This window comes from Dromiciops gliroides, chromosome 3 (assembly GCF_019393635.1).
Source record: "Dromiciops gliroides isolate mDroGli1 chromosome 3, mDroGli1.pri, whole genome shotgun sequence".
Lineage (NCBI taxonomy): Eukaryota > Metazoa > Chordata > Mammalia > Microbiotheria > Microbiotheriidae > Dromiciops > Dromiciops gliroides.
Window position 1 is genome coordinate 331,205,352 of NC_057863.1, and position 7,860 is coordinate 331,213,211.

A 7,860-nucleotide genomic window follows, 5' to 3' on the forward strand; every position below is an offset into this window, starting at 1 on the left:
CATCCTTCACCTCCTAACGCCGACGAGCGAGCGGCCCCGTAACCTAGTTACGCCCCGCCTTGTTCCTGCCCTGGCAACGAGGGGATTGTGCGCGATACGCGGTCTCGAGCAGCTTCCGCCAAGGCCCAGGAACCCGAGTCAACTGCCTTCTGGCGCTGCGTCCGGGGAGGAAGACTGTCCTAATATGCTGATTCAGGAGGCGGAGGAGGAGGAGGAAGAGGAAGGAGGGAGGAAAGAGGGAGGGAGAGGGAGGGGAGGGAAGAAAGAGAGAGAGGGAGGGTTCAGTACTCAAGACCCCCTGCAGAGATCAGGGTCACGTGGTGAGGCGCCTAGGCTCCGGATCCTGGAAGTCAAGTCCTGGGACCTCTCTAGGCTTAGCCGCTCACTCTGGCAGAGGAGGGCGGTGAGGGGACTTCGCCAGCCTCTAGTCTCAGCTTCTCCCTGGCTGTCTCCGTGCAAGAATTCTTTTTGCCATTTGTTTTAACTTGGATGAATGTCAGCAGGCATTAGCACCTAAAATGCCCGGGTGGAACACTTGTGAGCTTATGTAATGTGGAGAAAGAGCTCTCCTGTGCTTGTGTAAACAGCTCGTAGATGCTTGTGCAACCGCACTTGGCTGTGGCTGAATTGTTCACACTTCTCACCTCCGACCCCCCTTCTGCCTGTCCCCCTCCCCCAGCTCACAATAAGGTCTCTGATCCATTGAGGTTTCCCAATAGAGTTTCACTTAAGCCCTTTCACGCGGCAGGTTGTACAAAGTTTGCAGTGCCAGGCCATTGAGAAATAAATTAGAACTGCTCCCAGCAAAGCCTCCAACTATCGATTTACAAATATCTTTCATTTGTATGGATCCTAAATCTTTCCCAACCCTACTCCCTTTATATAAAGAGAGAATGGAGTACCTAGCACATCCAGGCTTTATGAAATATGCATGTTCTTTAATGAGCTGAGCTGGGTTTTCTTCTCCTTTTAGAGAGGGATCTAAATCTAGGAATGTTGCACCCAGGAGTCTCGAGCAAATTGGCACAAGCCTGATTTGGGGGGGGGGCGGGGAAAATTATTGGGTGGGGGGGAGTGTTGCTATAATTCCCTTGACTTCTCATGGGACACCATTTGACCATCGGTTATAACAAATTCTCCATGTGATCAGTCCATAGAGGGGAGAGGGGGTCTTACATTTGTGATGACACTTTTTACATAACTCCTTGTGTCGCTTCTGCAAAATTCCCCCTTTTTTTTTTTTTTGGTAATGTGTTGCAGCCTGCTGACACCGTGTCTCTCTCTGTTGCCCTTCGGGCATTCTCAATTTGAATTCTTTGGATCTTATGGCATGCCATGCCGGACACTCATAAGATATCATGGGGAAGAATGCTGGTATTAAAAAGGCAAGACAAGTCAGGGAGAAGCTTAGGATCATTAAAAAAAATTGTGCGATTTCTTATATAGCTCATCCATCCATAGACATATCTATAGGACTGCTAGGTGGTGTAGGGGATAGAGCATTGGCCCTGAAATTGGGAGAACCTGAGTTCAAATTAAAGACACTAGCTATGGTGACCTTGGGCAAGTCACTTAACCCAATTGCCTTAAACATCCGGGGGATACCTCCAGTCGTTCTGATATATATCTTGCCACTGGACCCAGATGGCTCTGGAAGAGAGAGTGAAGTTGGTGATCTTTGCATAGCCTTCCCTCACTTAAATCCAATTCAATGCAAGTCATGACCATCTCCATGTCATGGTCCTCTTTGAGAATGAAGGACAAACAAACGTTTAAGACATAACCAAGATAGATATTGCAAAGGGTTAATGAGCTAGGCCTAAACTTGGACAAAAAGAGGAAAAGAAGTGGATTGCCTTTGGTAAATTGTAGAACTGTTAATATTAAGTATTAATAATATTTAAGAGTTAAATACTAGGGGGCAAGCTAGGTGGCGCAGTGGATAAAGCATCAACCCTGGACTCAGGAGGACCTAAATTCAAATCCGGCCTCAGGCACTTAACACTTACTAGCTGTGTGACCCTGGGCAAGTCACTTAACCCTCACTGCCCCAAAAGAGTTAATACTGGACTATGTAGTAAAATAATATACCATTTGAGAAGCAGAATGGGTAGAGAGCTGGTCTTTTGAGTCAGGAAGAAGTAGAATCAAATCTGAAACTAGCTAGCCATGTGACCCCCTAATACATTAACCTCCCTCAGAACCCCAAGCATCTCTAAAACTTTAAAGTTAAAGTGATTAGATGATTAAATGATTAAAATGATTAGGTGAAATTAGGAGAAGTCCTTTCCCCCCAATCCTAAAGAAACCATAGATCTGTTTGTTCTTTGTTAAGTATACTTTGTTTCAATAGGAAAATCTTGTCTAGTTATCTGGAAATGGCATTTCCTTGGTTCGAAATTTGATTCAGCATTTCTGACAATATAATTTCTTCATTAGTTAAAATCTAATTAAATCCTTCGAAAAATGTGTTTCATTGTTTTGACAAGTACTGAAGGCTTATTTTTTTGTTTGTTTGTTTTTGTTTTTTGCAGGGCAAGGAGGGTTAAGTGACTTGCCCAGGGTCACACAGCTAGTAAAGTGTCAAGTGTATGAGGCTGGATTTGAACTCAGGTACTCCTGAATCCAGGGCCGGTGCTTTACCACTGCGCCATCTAGCTGCCCCCAGTACTGAAGGCTTATTAAAACAAATAGATTACGGGCAGCTAGGTGGCGCAGTGGATAGAGCACCGGCCCAGGAGTACCTGGGTTCAAATCTGGCCTCAGACACTTAATACTTACTAGCTGTGTGACCCTGGGCAAGTCACTTAACCCCAATTGCCTCACTTAAAAAAAATAGATTAGCATTTAAAAAAACCAAACCAAATCTCTTCTGTATAAACACTGACATATGCAAGAAAATAAATATTAATAATGAATTTATGGGGGCAGCTAGGTTGCACACTGGATAAGGACCTGAGTTCAAATTTGGCTTCAGACACTTAACACTTACTAGCTGTGTGACCCTGGGCAAGTCACATCAATCAATCAATCAATCAATCAATCAATGAGTGAACAAGTGAATAAATGAATAAAATAAATGCTTACAGCCAAAACTGGTGCAATAGCCATTAATAATGTTAGAAACAGATAAACTGAGGCACGACTCCTGGTCTGGTACAAAGAAGGAAGGCTCTTATTATGATCTTGCAAGAAAGGGCACACACCCCAAAGAAGTTGTGCTTGCTTTGCCAGAGCAGACTTCCCTTTTCATCCTAGATCTAATGAAAAATCCCTCCCCCATCCAGGTTCACATTCTTTATGACACTTCTAAACATGTAGACCCCCCCCCCCAGATGGGGCACCACTGCTGCCCCCACCCCATGGGACAACCAGACCCTGAGATTTTATGATTCTTTGTTATAAAACTTCTGCTAACTCAGGGAAAGGAAGGAAAATTTTGGGGAGGGGGAATAAACCTCTAGGGTTTGAATTATGTAGTTTGTTCTTATCCGAGAGGAGCATCCTCTACTGGTTAATTGTTAACTCGGCAGGAAAAGGAAGGAATGGGGAGATGGGGAGATTGGGGGGGGGAGGGGAAGAAGCCCCCAGGACTTGAATAATGTTTTCTGCCTACTGAGGAGAACACATTATTACTCTCAATAATAATAATAGCAATCAATAGTTTTAAGAAAACAGTTTAACACAATATTTTAGAAAACACATAAAAAGGGTCTTCTTGAATAGCTTTCCTACTTCACGTTCCCTTGAATTGCTTTTGTATTTCATGTTCCCAAACTTAAGAAGGTGTAAAATATAATTTTGTTGGGTGTAAAATACCTTGTTAATCTGCACCCCATTTATGTTAAGAAATAGGGAATAAGGACTTTGTGTCAGTGTTTATACATAAGGTTCATGTTTATAAATGCTAATCAATTTATTTTACCTGCCTTAATTGCTTGTCAAAATTTAGAAATGCACTTCTTTTTATAAATTGTTTTTCTGTTCTGATCACTTCATTCTATGTAATTTCTTACCACCTGGGATTCTCTGAACTCATTGCTTTAATTATTCTTGTTTTTCTGCCATTTCAGTTGTATCCTACTCTCCATGACTCCATTTTGGGCTTTTCTTGGCAAACATACTGGAATGTTTTGCCATTTTCTTCTCCAGCTCATTTTTACAGATGAGGAAGGGATTCAAATGGAACTAGTTGACTATTCCTTTAAACCCAAATCACTCTGACTTTCACAGTATGGCCCGGAATAGGTCACCACCCAAGCCTCACTTGCTCATTGTTCTCAGAGTAAGTGTAAATAGCAATTGTTCCAGTTCAGTGTAGAAACTCTGAGGTCTTCCCTCCTCACCCCCTACTGACTTATTCTTTTGTGAAGGCAAACTAGGCCATCTTCTGCCTCAATGCTTACCTATCCTTTAATTACTGAATGGGTGTTGCCTCAACCCAACCTGGGAAAGACCTTAGCTTAAAAAGGCTTTGGTTTCCCACTGCATGGGGGGGGGGGGGGGCCTGTTGCCTATGTCTTGCCACTGCATGCAAATGACTCTGAAGGAGAGAGTGAGACTGATGATAACTTTGCACAGCTCTGTCTCACTTAAACCTAATTCATTTGCTAGTCAAGACAACCCTCCTGATGGCATTGATCCTCTTCAAGAAGGAAGGACAAAGAACAACAACAACAGATGAGGAACAGAGATGTTATGGGGTTGGGAATTTGGGACTATTAAAGTTTAAACTGGCCATCTTAACTCAAGGCCAAACACACCTTGAGAATCAAGAGAGATAAGCCTATTAGGTGTGGTTGCTACCTGAGTGGCCCTGAGATGGCTCCAAGGATTGGAGCAGCTGTACCTCACCTGACTTCTTCCAGCCCACCCCCAATAAGGACTCAGATGATCACCCCATGACCATCTATAAAAGCTATAGCCTTTCTCCATTTTGAGGAGATAGATATCTCAGAGAACCAAGGCTCTGAAACTATCTCCCCATGAGAGAAGTTTGACCTCTCTTGGTCAACTTTCTCTAGCACCTAAATAAAAGATTATTCTATTCTAATTGGATTTGTGTGCCTGAGAGGGTTTAATTCTTTAAAGAGAAATACCTGTTTGGGACAAACTGCCTCAGTTTACCCAAATAACTCGAGAAGACCACCAAGTCAAGCAGAGACAGATTTATTACATCCTCATGAGGATGGGCAAAACCCAATTACACATTGAAGTCTTGCAAAGATATGCCCAATCTTTTAGGTTTTTATAGTAATCTTGAAAAGGATTGTCCCCACGTACACCCAGGGTGGGTGAGCTCACAATCTAACATCCAATCCTGTCTCACCCAAGGTGCATACCCAGCTCGTGATCCATGTATGGAGACATGTCCAAGAACAAAGGGGAGAAGGGGAAGGGGTACAAGTCTGAGGAATGTCAAAGAAAGAGGGAGGCAGAAATCACTCCCTTATCTGACTGCAATTAATCCATGACAGGGACTGGGATTCTGACATCTGAGAGGGGGGTTTTTTATTACAGGCCATTAACTAAGGTGTAGCTGGCATGTGGGAACTAAGCAGAAATAAAGTAAATAGTGCTAACTGGTAAAACTGTGACAAGTAATAAAACTTACTGGGGGACTGGATATCTCCTAGACCCCATCCCCAAAGTTTACAGAACTGTCCTAAGTCCCTTATCTCAACAATAAAACTTAAAGGAGACTGAGAATTTGAGAAGCAATTAACTTTTAGGCAAATTGAGAGGCTAGCTATTCAGGGTGGGGGGGCCGTGGCGCAGGGCGGTGCGGGGCACTAGGTATCTTTCATACTCCATCCTCAGAGTTTAATCTGACTCAAATCCATAATTGTCCCACACAATCCCCCCCTTTGTCTTTTCTGCTCAGAGAGCATACTCTGGATTTGAGTCACTGTCGTCGAGTCCTTCAGCTATACAGGATTTCAGCCTGCCGGTCCAAGTCCAACTCATCACCAGTCTCTCCTTTGTGAGGTTTCAGGAGCATGGTCTTTTCCCCTGTCATAGTCAGCTGCATCTGTTGAACTGCACGTTGAATCAAACCTATAAAGCAAGGGACTAAACAGGGACAAGTATAAGGGGAACTCGAAATATTACAACTGAATACCTAATCCTGTCCCACAGGTATCTTTCAGGAGGTAAATTGGGGTCTAATTAATTATCCCAATATACTATATACTTGTCCAATTCTTGGGAAGACGTGTAGGCAGTTTTTGTCACAAATCCAATAGTGTCCTCTCAAGACTGGTTTTGTTCTTGAAATATTCTATAACAATCCCCTAGATATAACACAAAGAACTGGTGTCAATAACTACCAATATTATAACAACAAACATGATTTAAAGCCTCTTTGTGATTTCAGTGATATGCTCCCAGTGTCCATTCACTTAGCAATTTTCATCTTTGACTTCAGATGCCCCTTATTAGAATCTTTTACAAAGCAAATTTTAATAGCAAATACAACTGTTTCCCAATTTTATCCAAGGAAAGAGTAATCTCTAATTGACCCCTTCTAGTCCTGAGCATCTGCAACTAGACTCAGGCCCACCAGGCTACCACTACATTTCCCCACCCCTTCTTCCAATAGCTAAGGGAAAAGAGGGCAAAGATCTCTTCTTCTGTAACTGCTTCAAGATGAATATGTGTGTAGAGCTGGCAGTAGAAGGAGCAGAAGTCCTTGCAGGCCTGGTCCAGATGGTGAAGAAGTACATAGGCTGGAATTGCTACCATAAAATTGAAAGCCTTGAGCCTAGATAAAACAGACTATCAAGAAGTTAAAGAGACTAAGGCCAAAAATTAAAAATGACAACTACAGGGAAAGGGGGCAAACTAAAAGAGTGAATTCAGGAACCCCAGGATCCTGCATCAGGAGTGAAAAACTGTTCACAGATGTCCTTCATCCAGTGAGAGGTGTCACGAATGCCCCATGCTGTTTGAAGCTTTACCTAGTTCTGTATCTGACAGACATTATTAACAACACATCAAAGGGTTACGACTACCCTGCTACATGCAAGCCATATAACCTAAATTTTTTAAAATACCACTGAAGGCAGAACCCTTAAATCTTTCCAAATTACATATATATCCATTTCACTTTATTTCTCCAAAAGTTTTCAATTGTTTAAGATCTAATCCTCACATAAAACTTAGGTTACAACATACCTTTGTAAGAAGATGACCACAAACGAACTTACATAAAAGTTACCAAGTTAACTTCAATTCTAATAAAAGACTTAAGATAACATTTAACCAATTAATTTCAAAACAGTGCATGTCAAATAAGTTGTCCATAATAAACCATGTTTGTATTACAGGACATGCTCTACAGACAGATATTATTTCTACATTACACAATAAACTTATAGTTTACCTCTCCACAGGTATAACAAAACATTCTATAATTTACCCTCCTCTTATTTTCTTGAAACAGACTTAAGGTGTCTCTGGTTCAGTTTTAACATGCATAACTAATAACAGACAGATGACAAGGCTAAATGCTTATACATTCTAGTTGTTTATATTCTGAAAGGGACTAGAATTTCTAAGCCAAATAGCTTGAATCTTAAACCTGCATCTCACCCAGATGTTACAGTATTAATCTAGGGATGAAGAGACAATATTGTGTTCATGCTTATCAAGTGACATGATTATAGGAACTTGCCATAAAAGAAAAAGAACAAAGCTCTGGGGAAAGGTAGTTCCCAACTCCCAGTAGAAGTTTTGTAGACAGCCAATGCAATATACCAGACTTAACATCAGCCAGAGTTTACATTCCATATGTAATATTTGGGGAAACCGAGTCAGGAGACACCCACCTCAGCCTTTACCAAACAGTCGGTCTCCCAT